This window comes from Mobula birostris, chromosome 20 (genome assembly GCF_030028105.1).
Source record: "Mobula birostris isolate sMobBir1 chromosome 20, sMobBir1.hap1, whole genome shotgun sequence".
NCBI classification, from domain to species: Eukaryota; Metazoa; Chordata; class Chondrichthyes; order Myliobatiformes; family Myliobatidae; genus Mobula; species Mobula birostris.
Genome location: NC_092389.1, coordinates 57418399 through 57435345, shown reverse-complemented (window position 1 = coordinate 57435345; position 16947 = coordinate 57418399). Strand labels below are relative to the sequence as shown.

Here is a 16947-nt window from a genome sequence, read left to right as displayed (position 1 = left end):
AATGATAAAGAAATGACTTACCAGCCACTAATCAGTAAACGAAGCATAATTCATTGTCATCCTTTTAGGCTTACAGTGGGTGGAAGAAATTGGTCCGTGCAAATTTGTAATTTCTTCAGAATCCTTTTTGGTTTTGATAAGACTTAAAACAGGTTATTCTAGCAGTAGGTCAGATTTGCCTTTAGAAACTCATCAAACAGTATTTCATATACAAGGTTTGGTTCATATGTCTACACATTATGGATCCTGCACAGCGCACTGTTAAGGGAAATGATCAGGCTGACTGTTTAGCAAAAACACCTGTTAAAAGTTCAGCTGTGGAAATCAACCTTCCACTTAGCAAATCAGAAGCTAAGGGTTAAGAATTAGTGGCTTATGGCAAGACTTGTAAGATAATGGACACAAGGACAGACACCTTTACAGAATACATAAACCTGTTGGGTTTATAGAAGAAGGCCTGAAAACAAGAAGGGGGAAGGAATTATATTGACAGAACTTGGAATTGTCCACACTATGCTTAATTATACCTTGTATCTAATTGCAAAACTTCATTCTGTGTCATGTACATTTTGACATTATGAAACTGTTAAACACATACTATTTCAGCCTGAAGCGTATCAGGCTGAAAGATCAATTGCAGTCTCAGTATGAACTTTGGGGGCCAGATGGGAGTGACGTTAAGCTAATTCACAGCATTTACTGGGAAAAGGCATGTAATAATGGTAATGTCACAATTGTAATGAGGGATTTCAATATGCAAGGGGATTGGGAAAATCAGGTTGGTGTCAGATCACAAGAGAGGGAACTTGTTGAATGCCTACGAGACGGCTTTTCAGAGCAGCTTGTGCTTGGACCGACTTGGGGAAAGGTCACCCTTCATTGGGTGTTGTACAATAACCCTGACCTTATTCAGGAGCTTAAAGTAAAGGAACCCATCAGAGGCAGTGATCATAATATAATTGAATTCATACTGCAATTTCATAGGGAGAAGCTTAAGTCACATGTATCAGTCTCACAATCGAATAAAGGGAATTACAGAGGCATGAGAGAGGTGAATTGGCGGAGGATACTGGTGGGAGGACGGTGAGCAGAGGTGGCTGAAGTATCTGGGAATAGCTCACAAGGTGCAGGATAGACATGTCCCACAGAAGAAGTTCTCAAGTGGCAGGGGTAGGCACCCGTGGCTGACAAGGGAAGTTAGGGACTGCTTAAAACCTGAGGAAATGTCATATAAGGTAGCACAAGTGAGTGGGATGCTGGATTATTGGATTCTTTGAAAATCCAAAAAAAGGCAACTAACAAGCAATAAGAACGTTAAAGATGAAATATGAGGCAAATGAGCCAATAATAAAATAAAGCTGGACACTCAGAGTTTTTTTTCCCAGTTAAATAAGGAGTGAAACGGAGACGAGAGTTGCCATTGGACGACTGGAAAATGATGCTGATGGGGGACGAAGAAATGGCAAATGAACTTAATGAATACTTTGCAACAATCTTCACTGTGGAAGACACAACAGGATTGAGTGACTTTGCTGTTACAAAGGAAAAAGTGCTGGACAAACTCAAAGGTCTTAAGGTGGATGAGTCATCTGGACCAGATGGACTACATCCCAGAGTCCTCAGGGATGTTGAAGAGATAATGGATGCATTGGTCACGATCTTTCAAGAATCACTTGATCCTGGCATGGTCCAGGAGGACTGGAAAATAGAAAATTGCACATTTCAGAAGGGAGAAAGGCAAAAGAAAGGAAATTATAGGCCAGTTAACCGAACCGCAGTAGTTGGGATAGTATTGTAGTCTTTTTTTGAGGAGGAGTTTTCAAGGTATTTGGAGACTGATGATAAAATAAGTCAATGTCAGCATGATTTCTGTGAAAGAAAACCGGGCCTAACAAACCTTTAGAGGTCTTTGAGGAAGTGAAGAGGAGGGTGGACAAATGAGAGGCAGTGGATATCATTTACTTGGATTTTCAGAAGGCCTTTGATAAGGTAGCACACACGAGGCTGCTGAACACGATAAAATCCTATGGTATTACAGGAAAGATACTGGCATGGACAGAGGAATGGCTGACAGGCAGGAGGCAGCGAGTGGGAATAAATAGGGCTTTTTCAGGTTGGCTGCCAGTGACTAGTGGTGTTCCTCAGGGGTCAGTGTTGGGACTGCTACATTGTTTGTCAGTGATTTAGATAATGTAATTGATGGCTTTGTGGCAAAGTTTGTGGATGATGCAAAGAAAGGTGCAGGGGTAGGTAGTAGTGAGGAAGCAATACGATTACAGCAGGACTTGGACAAATTGGAAGAAGTGTTAAAAACATGGCAGATTGAATACAGTGTTGGGAAATATATGATCATGCATTTTGATCCAAGGAATAATATTACTCAGTATTATTTAACTAGACAGAAAATTCACAGGTGCCAGGGACTTAGGAGTTCTCCTGCAAGAGTCCCAGAAGGTTATTTCATATTTTGAGTCTGTGATAAAGAAGGGAAATGCAATGCTGGCTTTTCTCTGAAGGGGAATAGAATATTTAAGCAAGGAAATAATGCTGAGCATTTATAAGACACAAGTTAGGCTGTACTTGGAGTTTAATCAACGTTTTGGGTCCCATATCTTAGAGAGGAAAGGGGAGTCTCATTGAAACCTACCGAGTGTTGAACGGACTAGATAGAGTGGATGTGGAGAGGTTGTTTCATGTGGTGGGGATACCCAGACTAGAGGACACAGTCTCAACATTGAGGGGACCTTGTGAACAGAGGTCAGGAGGAATATTTTTAGCCAGAGAGTAGTGACCCTGTGGAATACTCTATCACAGACTGCGGTGGAGGTCAAGGCTGTGGGTATATTTAAGGCGGAGGTTGATCATTTCCTGATCGATCAGGCCATCAAAATACATGGAGAGAAGGCAGGTGTATGGGGTTGAGTGGGATCCGGGATCAGCCATGATGGAATGGCGGGGCGGAGTCGATGGGCTGAACGGTCTAATTCTGCTCCTGTGTGTTATGGTCTGACCAAGATTCACCCTGACCACCCTCCCCCAGTCAGCACCGCCCCCACTTGTCCCATTTAACCTGTCTCAGTGAAGGTGGACTTTAGGACCCGGGGGAGCTCAGGACCCGCCGCCCCGCGGCTGCTGCTGAATCTGCGGTGTTTCTGTTCCGTTGTCGGATGCGGTGAACGAGTTAAAATTAACGGATCGATAATTCTCATCTCGTGTTTATTTCACTCTCCGCACATTTATATTTACAGGGACTTTACTCCTGACACCGGTCCCAGGACCCGACCCGATTACAGACCCGGAGCGGAACCGGAGCAGATTCTCAGCCACTGGTTTACATTCCGAGGCCAGAAGAGAGGATAAAGTTTCCCCGTGAATTTATTCCCAGTGAAGGTGTGGAGATGGGACTTGGTCTCCGCGTTGTAAAATGAAACTGTCCCGGACTGGTAACTGAGATAAACTCCCACCCTCCCGGGGATGGGACCGGCAGGGAGACGGGGCCCAGGGGAGGGGAACACGTCACAATCCCGATGTAACACGTCACCATCCCGCCCGATGACCCAGAATCCGGTCTCCGGTCTCAGTCTGACCCATCCCTTCCTGTCCACAGACTCTGCGGCAACTCCCAGACACCAGAACCGATTCCCCGTCACCTCCACCTCCCAGTAATGAATACCCGATGTGAATCCCTCCGATCCCAGCACACAAGCCCAGACTGTGAATCTCTTCCCGGTGTCAGGGAGATTCTTCAGGGTCCGGGTCCATCTCACACTCTTCCGATCCTCAGACACCTCGAGACACGGATTCGCCGTTTCCACATCCAGGGTGACAGAGACTGGGGGGAGAAGCAGAGAATTAGAGAGTCCCCGGGGATCGGGGGGAGACTGGGGCAGCGCTGCCCCGGGGATCGGGGGGAGACTCGGTCAGCGCGGCCCCGGGGATCAGTGGAAAGGCCGCTAGGCCTCAGGCGCGGTCGGATGGCCGACAGGAACCTTTCCCGAGGTTTGAAAGACGAAAGCGGATGGACAACTAAAGTCTCCCCAAGGGTTTCCGCTGGACGGAGAGCAGAGATTTCCCGATCAAACAGACACAAAATGCTGGAGGAACCGAACGGGTCAGGCAGCATGTGTGGAGAGAGATGGACAGTCTACATTTCAGGTCGACATCTTCCCTCATGAACGGAAATACATAGGGGAGATAAACAGCAGAAACTAGAGCGGGATAGGGATGGATTAAGATGGGCAGGGGCTGGGTGACTGGATTATCAGGAGGTCACAGAGTTTCTTCGGCCCAACTTGTTCGTGCCGAGCAGCTTCCTTTAATGAGCTAGTCCCATTTGTCCATTATTCCTTTCACCTTTCTTATCCACGTACCTGCCAAGATCTATTTTAAAACATTCTCCCTGTACCCATCTCTACAGTTGACCAAGGGCCCCCTGTAAACAGAGATAACCCTCTTCCCCTTCCACTTTATCTTTTCCGTTACTGATTTTTCACCTGGAGCCTACCAGCCTTCTCCTTCCCACCCGCCCCCCCCCCACCTTCTTTATTGGGCCTCTGCCCCTTCCCTCTACATCCTGACGAAAGGTTTCGGCCTGAAACGTGAACCGATCTTTTCCACGGATGCTGCCCGACCTGCTGAGTTCCTCCAGTATGTTGTGAGTGTTGCTTTAACTCTCTTCCCTGTCCACTGTACCATGAATTTTAGTGTCACCCATAAACCTACTAATTATGTCACCTACATTATCATCCAAATCATTAGTATGATTGACAAACAACCGCGGCCCCAGCACCGACCTCTGCAGGTCACAGGCCTCCAGTCCTCTGTGTTTAAGAGACACTTGGACAGACACTTCAATAGGCAAGGCACAGAAGGAGACTGACCTAATGCTGGCCAATGCGATGAATGTAGATGGGTAAATAGGTCAGCACAGAGGTGATGGGTCGAAGGGCACATTTCAATGCTGTACGGCGATGGCTCTGTGAACTGAATGGATAAGAACCCCCAAACCCCTTCCCCCGACGGGTGCTGAGAATTCCAAACAGACAGTGACCCCTGACCCTTGACTCCTCAGACAGGGAAACATCCTGGCTGCATCCTTGCTGCCAGTTGACTCCTGAAAGAATTTTGTGCTTCCCTGAGATCTCGTCTCATTCTTCTGAACAGGGAACAGGGAACAGAGAACATAGAACAGTACAGCACAGGAACAGGCCCTTCATTCAATGTTAACATTCATTTGTGAGTGGGGAGTGTGAAGATTCGAGACAGTAAAGGGAGTGATAACAGGAACCAGTAGGGGAGAGATGAATGGCAGATTGAACCAGAGCCAGGTGAGGGAGGGATGCAAAGCCTGTGGGCAAACTGTGTGCATAGACGTAACGAGTAGCTGGAGGGGGACAAAGATGGAGATGAGGATCCATTTGTCCCCTTTCCCACAACCCCATCACCCGCAGCCCCTCATTAGGACAGGGGAAGTATTTGCAGGGACCCTTAAACAACACGGGTTCTGATGCAGGGTTTCATCCCAAACTGTCAACTCCAGTCTTTGTTGTTCTGCAATTATCACTGCTTGTGTCCCCTTCCAATCTACTTTGCCCAGCAACTCCCTCAAGCCTCTGCAACTAACTTTACTCCTCTCTGACTCATCTCCCTTTCCATCTCATGATACATCTGACTTTATCTCCCTGTCAAACTCTGGCGTGAATTCTATCATTTTATGATCACTGCTTCCTAACAATTTTTTTACCTTAAGCTCGCAAATCATATCTGGTTCATTATAAAAATCCCACTCCAGAATTGCCTTTCTCCCATCGGGCTCAACCACAATCTGTTCTAAAAAGCCATCTTGGGGGCATTCTACAAATTTCCTCTCCTGGAATGCAGCACAACATGATTTTCCCAATCTACATGCTGTTGAATCCCCCCATTCCGACCTTCACTGTGCCCTTTTTCCATCTCCTGGTGTGATTTGTATCCCATTTCGATCCAGGCTACTATTTGGAGGGCTGTATATAATTACCATCAGGGTCTTTTTACCCTTGCAGTTTTTTAACTCTACCCACAATGACTCAACATCTTCCAATCGTATGTCACCTCTCTCTAAGGATTTCATTTCACTTTTTGCCAACAGACCCTCCCCATCCCCTCTGCCTACCTGCCTGTCCTTTGAATACAAGGTGTATCCTTGGATGTTGGGCTTCAACCAGCATCTCCTTTCAGCCACAACTCAGTGACGCCAACAAAGTTATACCTGCCAATCTCTACCTGTGCTACAACATCATCTACCTTATTCCGTATGCTGGAGCATTCAACTATAACACCTTCAGTCCTGTATTCATCAGCCTATTCGACACTGTCCACAGGAACTTAAGCAAGGTCTTTGATGTCAATTACAGACCACACTGGGGGTATTCTCTGCATTTCCGCTTCCCTGAATATGAGGAAAAATAGAAACATAGAAAACCTACAGCAAAATACAGGCCCTTCGGCCCACAAAGCTGTGCTGAACATGCCCCTACCTTAGAACTACCTAGGCTTTACCCATGGCCCTCTATTTTTCTAAGCTCCATGTAGCCATTCAAGAGTCTCTCAAAAGACCCTGTCGTTTCCGCCTGCACCACCACTACCGGCAGCCCATTCCGCGCACTCACCACTCTCTGTGTGAAAAAAACTTGGACAGGTACATAGATAGGAAATGGTTAGAGGGATATGGGCAAACACACACAAACGGGACATGCTCAGGAAGACATCTTAGTCTTGCAGATGGATGAGTGGGTCGTTGGTTAAACATCCATCAAACCCTCCCAGATCATCATCCTGAGCAATCTCACCCCGGAGTCTGTCTGTGAACTGTTGATGTGACGTCACATCAGAGGGCAGCTCAATGCCTCAGAAAGACTGGGTAAGGAGCACAGATTTCATTCCTAAATGGGAATTTGTGCCTGTCTCTTTGACCGTGTGTCACACTCTGATATTATGTGTGTGTTTATGTGTTGATTGTGGTAAATATCAGTGTGTTTGTGTGTACACATTGAGGGAGAGTGTGCACATTGAAATATTTGTATGTCACTGTGTGTCATCACATGTCTGGTGTGTGCTGACAATGTGTGACAAGTGTGAGTTGTTTAAATAAGTAAATTACCGTGTCTGAAGAGAATAGTTTCCAGGTTACTGAGGGAAATAACAACGTACATTGCTGAGACTCTGACTACAATCTGCCAATTCCTCTTGTGTATGTGTGTGGGGGAGTTTTGCCAGGCCGGTTATGCTGTGTGTGCTTCTCCCGAAATGAAATCTTGAAAAATGTCAATGCTGGTTGGTGTGTCTGGGCTCATTCTCACAATGCTTCAATGTAGTGGTTTGATAACCATAAGACCATAAGATATAGGAGCAGAATTAGGCCATTTGGCCCATCGAGTCTGCTCCACCATTCAATCATGGCTGATCCTGTTTCTCTCCTCCTCAACCCCACTCCCCGGCCATCTCCCCACAACGTTTGATACTGTGTTCAAACTCTGTTTCTAAATAGACACGCCTTTATCGTGAGGCTGTGCCCTCTTGTCCTAGACTCCCCCACCATGGGAAACATCCTTTCCACATCTTCTCTGTCTTGGCCTTTCAACATTCAAAAGGTTAAAATGAGATTCCCCCCTCATCTTTCTAAATTCCAGTGAGTACAGGCACTGAGCTATCAAATATTCCTCATATGATAACCCTTTCATTCCCGGAACCATCCTTGTGAACCTCCTCTGAACACTCAACTATACCAGCACATCTTTTCTTAGATGAGGAGCCTAAAACTGTTCACAATACTCAGGGTGAGGCCTCACCAGTGCCTTATAAACCCTCAGCATCACATCCCTGCTCTTGTATTCTAAACCCCTTGAACTGAAACAATGGATTTACCTTTCCCACAAATGACTCTACCTGCAAGTTAACCTTCAGGGTGTTCTGCAGAAGGACCCCCAGGTCCATTTCCATCTCAGATTTTTGGATTTTCTCCCCATTTAAAATAATCTGCATATTATGTCTACTACCAAAGTACATGACCATGAATTTTCCAGCATTGTATATCCTACCAACCAGCCAATGCTCTGACCATACCAATAACATTTCTGTAATACCGTGGGCTCTTAACTTGGTAAGCAGCCTCATGTGTTCAACCTTGTCAAAGGCCTTCTGAAAGTCCAAATATACAACATGCACTACAACCCCTTTATCTACCCTACGTGTAATCTCCTCAAAGAATTCCAACAGGTTTGCCAGGCAAAATATTCCCTAAAGGAAGCCATGCTGACTTTTCCTATCTTGTCCAGTGTCACCTAGTATTCCATAACCTCATAATTAACAATTGACACTAATGTCTTCCCAACCACAGAGGTGAGGCTAACTGGTCTATAATTTCCTTTCTGTTGCGTTCCTCCTTACTTATAGAGTTGAGTGACATTTACAGTTTTCCAGTCCTCTTGCACCACACCAGAGCCCAATGATTTTTGAAAGATCATTTCAAATACCTCCACAATGTCTACCGTTACCTCTTTCAGAACACTAGGGTGCAGTTCATCTGGTCTGAGTGACTTATGTCCCTTTTTGAGCACCTTCTCCCTTGTAACAGTAACTGCACTCACTTCTCTTCCCTCGCACTCTTCAACATCTGGCACAGTGCTACTGTCTTCCACAATGAAGACTGATGCAAAATACTCATTTAGTTCATCTGCCATCTCTTTGTGCCTCGTTATTATATCTTCAACCTTATTTTCTAGTGGTCCTATATCCACTCTCATCTCTATTTTATTTTTTACAATACTTGAAAAACAATATGATATTGTTTGCTCACTTGTTTTACAAAGACAGGTGTGTAAAAAGGGCCCGAAGGATCATTGGAGACCCGAGTCACCCCAACCACAAACTGTGCTGGTTGCTACCGTCTGGGGAATGTACCCTAGCATAAAAACCCCAACAGAGTCCAGGGACAATTTCTTCCACCAGGCCATCAGCCTGCTTAACTCATGCTGAGGTAACTGTATTTCTACGTTATATTGACAAGCATGTTCTACATGTAGTTTATCAGGAAGAGAAGAAGAAGAAAGCCCTTAACTCCGAGTGGAGTCATCGGGATGCTGTCATGATGGCGTTTTTTAAGCCGGCTTTCTTATTCTTACGAGGCCGCGTTGCTAGCTCGACGCTCAACCCAGCACGGATACTGTAAATGGCACATTGAGACGGAGACATAACGTAAAGAATTTTACTGATCGTTCATATGAAGAATGCAAGTAACAGTCAGTTCAATTCAATTTAATATTTCATTTTTCTCCTCTCAATCATTCTTTCAGTTCCTCTCTGTAGGTATTTAAAAGCTTCCCAATTCTCTGGCTCCTATTAATTTTTACTTTGTTGTGTGCCCACTCTTTTGCATTTACATTAGCTTGTCTTCACTTGTCAGCCATTTTGCCATTTGAGTATTTATTGATTTTTGGAATACGTCTATCCTTCACCTTCCTCATTTTGCCAGAAACTGACACCATTTCTGACAAATATACTTTGGCCAACTCCTTTCTCAGACCACTGTATTTATTATATCCTCTGATTACTACAACGTCAAACATTACTTTCTGCTGATCAAATTTCAGGTTGAACTCAGTCATCTTGTGAGCATTCTGTCCTAAGGGTTCTTTTACCTAATCACCTCTGGTTCAATACATAACACCCAATCCAGCAGAGCTGTTCCCCGAGTAGGCTCAATGACAAACTGCTCGATAAAACATCACACAGCATTCAACAAATTCACTCTCTTGAGATCCATTACCAACCGGATTTTCCCAATTGTCCTGCAAGTTGAAATCTCCCATGACTATTATAACATTGTCCTTTTCATCAGCCTTTTCTATTTCCAGTTGTAATCGGTGGTCCACATCCAGCTACTGTTGGGATCCTGTATGTGACTGTCATCAGTGTCATTTTTACTTTTGCTGTTCCTTCACTCAATCCACAAGGATTCAATATCTTCCAATCCTATGTCACATCTTTCTACCAATTTACCAGGAGAGCCATGCCACCCCATCACCCTCCCTTCCTATACCACTGATACATTGTGTAACCTTGGACATTCAGCTCCCAACTACAACCATCCTTCAGCCACGATTCAGTGATGGCTACAACACCATACCTGACAATCTGTAATAGTGCAACAAGATCATTCACCTTATTTCTCATACTCCATGCATTGAGATATAACACTTTGTGTAGTGTATCTGCTACCCATTTTATTCTGCATCCCTGATGCACTGATACTCACCCTGCTGGCTGCAATTTTGTCCTTGTACCTGTCCGCCCTATCTGACAGTCTGACTGCATGATATCTTTGCATTTTTACTATCAGTCCTGTCGCTTCACTCGTTCCCAACCCTACCCCCTACAACCAAATTACAGACGATTCTCACTTCAAATTGGAACTTAATTAAACAAGGAGAAATGAATCTTTGTAAGTTTTACCTCGATTAACGGCATCAAGTGTTTCTCTCAGCACTGTGTTTAACAAATAGGGGTGATGGAATTTTTCAAACGGTTGGGCCTCATCTGTCACTGACAATTCCTGGACATCGTCATTAATCCTGTAAATATTAAACTACTTGTTATAAACTGCTAGTTTGAACTATACCGATTTTCAATAAAGAGTATGTCCTACCTCCTGTTCCGACGAGCTTCCTCCTGAAATAAATCAAACATAAATCTGATTAGACTTGGACTTACGGCCCACATCATGAATTTCATCCAAGTCATGACAAGGTGTTGAAAATTCCCACTCCCACAGTAACTCACAAACACAACCAATACAGAACCACTGGTTAAATTACAGGGAAAGTTCCTGAATGTCAGACCATTACTGAGAGGATGAAACTTACAGAGAAGACAGGACAGGTTGTGTATTTTCATCTGGATAGACATTAGGGTGATAAGATGTAGGAATTTAAGATCAATGATGGATTTAATTGTGTGCAGGGGTGAGGGATGTACCTCTATTTATGGGAAGGATTGTGGAAGATGAAGTTCAGATGGATTTTAATAAATCCCAGAAGAAATTTAGTGAAGAGGAACTCGCTGCCATTGGAGTGGTTGAAGCGGAACAGCAGAGATTGAATGTAATGGGAAAACTGTATTGTATCATTTCTTAATGCATGCATTACTAAATGAAAATGAAAGAGGACTACGTGTCTTCATCATCTAAAAAAAAACTGGATAAACACGTGAGGGACCATGGAGTTCAGGGCACTGTTGCTGGGTGTGGGAAGAGAATTCTGAAACGGGGAAATTGTTAGAGGATGACGGACCGAGTGGCCTGTTTATGATGGAGACCGGATGAGATGTACCCCCGGCCACTGTGGGCGGGTGAGGGAGAAGATTGCTGAGCCTCTGGCGATGATCTTTGCATCATCAATGGGAACGGCAGACGTTCCGGAGGATTGGAGGGTTACAGATGCTGTTCCCTTATTCAAGAAAGGTAGTAGAGATAGCCCAGAAAATTATAGACGAGTGAGTCAACTTCAGTGGTTGGTAATTTGATGGAGAAGATCCTGAGAGGCAGGATTTGTCAAAGGCAGTTCGTGCCTTACGACCCTGATTGAATTTTTTGAGGATGTGACAAAACATATTGATGAAGATAGAACAGCAGATGTAGTGTAAATGGATTTCAGCAAGGGATCCCAGCGGACATTGATTTGTGCAACCAGAATTGGCTTGCCCACAGAAGGCAAAGAGTGGTTGTGGACACGTCATATTCTGCATGGAGGTCGGTGACCAGTGGTGTGCCTCAGAAATCTGTTCTGGGACCCCTTCTCTTTGTGATTTTTATAAATGACCTAGATGAGGAAATGGAGGGTTGGGTTAGTAAATTTGCTGATGACACAAAGCTTGGGGGTGTTGTGGATAGTGTGGAGGTCTGTCAGAGTTTACAGCGTGACAGTGATAGGATGCAAATCTGGGCTGAGAAGTGGCAGTTTGGAGTTCAAACCAGATAATGGTGAAATATGATGGCAGACTTTGGTATTAATGGTAAAACTCTTGGCAGTGTGGAGGATCAGAGGGATCCTGGGGTCCCAGTCCATAGGACACTCAAATCTGCTACACAAGTTGACTCTGTGGTTAAGAAGGGATTCGGTGCATTGGCCTTCATCAACCGCGGGACTGAGTTTAGGAGCCGAGAGGTAATCTCACAGCTATGTAAGAGCCTGTTCAGACCCCACTTGGAGTGCTGTGCTCAGTTCTGGTCGCCTCACGACTGGAAGGATGTGGAAACCATAGAAGGGGTGCAGAGGAGATTTACAAAGATGTTGCCTGGATTGGGGAGCATGCCTTATGAGAATAGGTTGAGTGAACTCGGCCTTTTCTCCTTGGAGCGACGGAGAATGAGAGGTGACCTGATAGAGCTGTATAAGATGATGAGAGGCCTTGATCGGAGTCAGAGGCTTTTTCCCAGGGCTGAAATGGCTAGCACGAGAGGACACAGTTTTAAGGTGCTTGGAAGTATGTACAGAGGAGATGTCAGGGGTAATATTTTTACGTAGAGAGTGCTGAATGTGTGGAATGGGCTGCCGACAACGGTACTGGATGCCAATACGATGGGGTCTTTTAAGAGACTCTTGGATAGGCACATGGAGCTCAGAAAGATAGAGGGCTATGGGTAAACCCTAGGTAATTCCTAAAGTAAGGACATGTTGGACTGAAGGGCCTGTATTGTGCTGTAGGTTTTCAATGTTTATATTTCTACGTCTCTAATGTGAAACTTATGTTAAATATTAAAGAAACATTGAATGTTTCCCTAACCTGATGAAAACCAGATATAGAGGATAAGTCTGATGTGTGGGTCACATTCTGTGTTTTCACGGATTGACAGAGAGACCCTCACACCCACCGCACCAAACACACTCACAGCCTGTGACTGGAACTGGGTGCTAATTGGAGATTTAGAGGATATTTAACGTGATAAGTAAGGACACAATCAGCAGCTCTGTGTTATGATCAGAATAAATTATTTCAGAGAAGTTTGCATTCTGTGCTGGATGTACAGAAGTCGTGGAAGTCCAGTTTTGGGACAACAACAACCCTGAATAGATGCATCAATTGTCCAGTGAAAAACAGTTTACTGCCATTTATTAATGCTGTGTGTAGGAGCGACACATCTGTCTTCTGTCTTTGATAGCCCTGTCTGCATTGTTTTCTGTGTTACGTGATTGTTATAGTAACTAGTCACGTGTGTGGGGGCCTGGTAATAGTGAAGGGCATAAGTTACGTATTTGTGCTTTGTTCTGGGCAGTTTTGAGCTGAGGACGGACCAATATCGTATCGTTTGTTGACCGCTCCGTGGCTGATTAATTTATGATTAATTACGCTGATGTTTCATCGCTTCATGATTGTATCTTGCAGATGAAGGACTGAATACATATTTTTGACATTTTGGAAGGTCGTTATTGGAGTGACTGGAGGACTCGTCATACAATCATAACAATGTGTGTGACGTCGCCAACGGCAGCAATTGGCTTGTTAGAATTGGCCGCTGTGCTGTGTTTATTTCAAATATACCACTGTTCATTTAGTGCCCTTTGACAGAAACAAACTGAAATAAAATCCCTCACCTTCAGAAATATCACACTGTCTTTTTGATCCATCTGTTCCTTTAACCCAGTGATTTCCTCCTGAATTAACCTTATATGCTCTTGAATCTCACGAAGATTTTTCTCCATTGGATTGAGAATCCTCTTCTCTTCTTCCTTGAGATCCCTGAGTAAACTCTGCTCTTTCTCAGTGATAATCTGGCGCAGTTCAGCAAACTGGGATGTGACGTGGGACTGAAGGCTGTGTGACTGTTCCTGTCGAATGAAAGGTGAAGATGAATTTACTGTATTGTTATGTGTGTTTCTTTATGACATTAAGGAGACCATTCGGTCCATTAATGTCATGCTAGCTCTGAAACATTCCCATCAACCCCATTCACTTACGTTTTCCTGAAACCTATTCTCCCCATTGACCCATTAACTCCCACCTGATTCACATACACCCTCCCCCACCTTCACAGGGTTAATTGTATTTAACTATTCATGCAGCATGTCCGTGGAATGTGTCTGAAACTGTCGTAGTCACAGGGAGAACATGCAAACTCCACACAGACAGCACCAGAGGTCAGGATCGAACCCAGGTCACTGGAGCTGCGATACTCGGCTATTCTGCATTAAAGGGAGCAAAACTATACAGTAATATCAGAAATTCCACTCAGAAAGCCTCACCCGAACTCCGGAAATCTTCTCGTTCTGTTGCTGCTCCTTTTCCTGGAAGTCTGATTTCATTTTTGTGAGAGAGTCTAATGAAGAATTAAGCTGATCCTGGAAGTCAGAGAGAGAAGGAAATCGAAACAAAGATGGATCATAAGAAACAGGTGATCAAACCCGATCATCACACACAAAATGCTGGAGGAACTCAGTGAGTCAGGCAGCATCTATGCAGGGGAAATAAACACTCGACGTTTCGGGATGAGACCCTTCATTAGGACTGGGAAAGAATGGGGCAGAAGCCAGAATAAAACGGTTGGGGATGAGAACCAGCTGACAGGTGACGGGTGAGACAACGTGAGGGGGAACGTGGGGGAGGGTGATGAAGTGAGAAGCTGAGAGGGGACAGGTGGAAGAAGCAAAGAGCTGAAGAAGGATTCTGATACGAGATGAAAATCGGCCATGGAAGAAACGGGAGGAGCTGGGGCTGTTTGGGGCCCTGAATGGTGACGAGTGAGGAGGTTAGGAGTCAGGTGTAGCACTTGTCCCGCTTCCAGGTGTCAGAGCCAGGAGGGAGATCAGTGGGGAGGAGCGAGTGGATAAGGGCGATACGGTCCGGGGAGCGATTCCTACAGAGAGCGGAGAGTTGTGGGGTGTGGGATGGGCTGTGGGATGGATAGATGCAGGAATCTCGTTGGAGACGGCGGAAGTTGCAGAGAATGATGTGTTGGTTATGGAGGCTCGTGTGATGGCATATAGGAGAAAGGAAATGTGTTAAGTATTACATTAACGTTAGTTTTTACCATATAGATTTTAACAGCTTCTTTAATCGGTTTGAAGCGGTGCTCTCTGTGTTCCTCCGCCACTGCACAGATCACACAGATCAGCGACTTGTCCGTTTCACAAAACAGCTTCAGTTCTTCCTCATGTTCCTCGCAGTGAAGTTTACTTTCCTTCCCTTTCGGATTCAGGTTTAGATTTCGAACTTTTTCAGCCAGATTTGCTAAGGCCCGATTGGCCCTGAGGGTGCGATCAGCAATCTCCTCTCTACATTCCGGACAGGAGTTTCTCTCCTCCCTTTCCCAACACCGTGTTATACAAGAGCGACAGAAGTTGTGTCCACACTCCAGGATAACCGGATCAGTGAAGAAATCCAGACATACAGGACAAATTACCTCCTCGGTTAAACTCTCGGCCGGTGCTTTCGAAGCCATGTTAACTCCCGGCACTTCCTGATTCAGAACGCTTCCGCTTTCGGGGAGCTGCCGATCCCCTGCAGTACCGCGATTGTCCACTACACGCGCTGCAGACGCGGGGGGTGAACATGGTTTTGCTGGATGTGTTCAGTGGAAATTCTGGCCATTTCTATGTTTAGTGTGGGATCAAAAACACATTAAACAGGCAACAGATAAGAAAACGCGGCCATGGACTGTCTAAGCCCGGCTACGAGCGGAGAAGGGTTGGCTATACGGACAGCAACCCCATCTCGTAAAAACCTCGTGCGACAAAAATGTCAACTGAATCTCCAAAGGCCCCATCGCTGCGATCCGGAGGACCTTCACATGGAAGACGATTGAAGTCGTGTGATCATCCTCGGATTGAGGATGAGGAGAAATTTCCCCACCCACAGTGCAGTGAATATTTGGAGTATTCTCCTCAAGTTTTCTAAATTAAAAGGGCTGCTGCTGGCGGCCTGTGCCCTAGTGGGCGTGATGGGCTGAAAAAGCTGAACAGAAATTAAGCCGGAGAGAAGAGCCTGGTTCAGTCTGAGGCAGGGCTCGGGGGGAGTTCTAAAGACATGAGAGACTGCAGATGCTGGAATCTCTGGTGAGAAACATGATGCTGGAGGAACTGAGCGGGTCAGGCAGGATCTATGGAGAGAAATGTGCAATCAACTTTCCGGGTCGAGATCCTTCACCTGGACTTTCTCAACCCGAAATATCGATTGTCCATTTCCCTCCACAGATGCTGCGTGACCCGTTGAGTTCCTCCAGCAGCTCGTTTTTTCTAAAGCTTTCTCCAGGTCTAAAGAGAGTCAGAGTGGAGCGTAAAACGGTGGATTTGTGAACAGTGACGATAACTATTAAATTAGTTCATGTCAGGTGAGTGGGGATGTGGAGAGAATATTGTGCTATGCAGTGGTGATGACCGACCTGTGGCTGCAGGAAAAAGCACAGCACTGGACATTCTACGTCACAGGGTGGAAAATGATATTTGTTTTCGGCGAGGTCCTGATTTCAACAGCCCTTCGTGTGAAAAACTTCGTGACTGAACCCATGTCAGTCCCGTCTCCAACAGAAGCCCAGTCTCCCTCACTCTGGACACAGATCAGATGCTGATACTTCTTTGTATCAAAGTAAGCTTTATATAAAATATTCAGCATGATAAAACGTGCAGTGCCTTTCCCCAAAGAATTTACATTTGTCGTCTATGCCGTGTTTAGTGTTTTACATTCGGTAAAACCGATAGGACTGTTGTCGCGCATGTGCCCCCCCCCCGGGGATGTTTCACTCCTACACTAACTGGGAGGCTTCCTCAGCCGACCCGGCCCCTCCCGGTCCAGTACTAGAGGATCTCTATAGTTTCAATGGTGTCCCTGCAGCCTGGAATGTGCCAGTCGGCAGCATTCCTCCACGACAGGGATTCCCCAACTCTTTTATGCAAAAGACCAATTCCATTAACCTTGGACCCC

General features: G+C 45.3%; 1 protein-coding gene and 1 pseudogene across 1 annotated transcript in view; both read right to left on the bottom strand.

Moving 5' to 3' along the window:
- Nucleotides 1–16947, bottom strand: part of LOC140185000 (uncharacterized) — a 435439-nt gene that overhangs the window by 231511 nt on the left and 186981 nt on the right. The gene's annotated exons all lie outside the window — the stretch shown is intronic.
- On the bottom strand, nucleotides 3200–15581 carry LOC140185224 (zinc-binding protein A33-like; annotated as a pseudogene).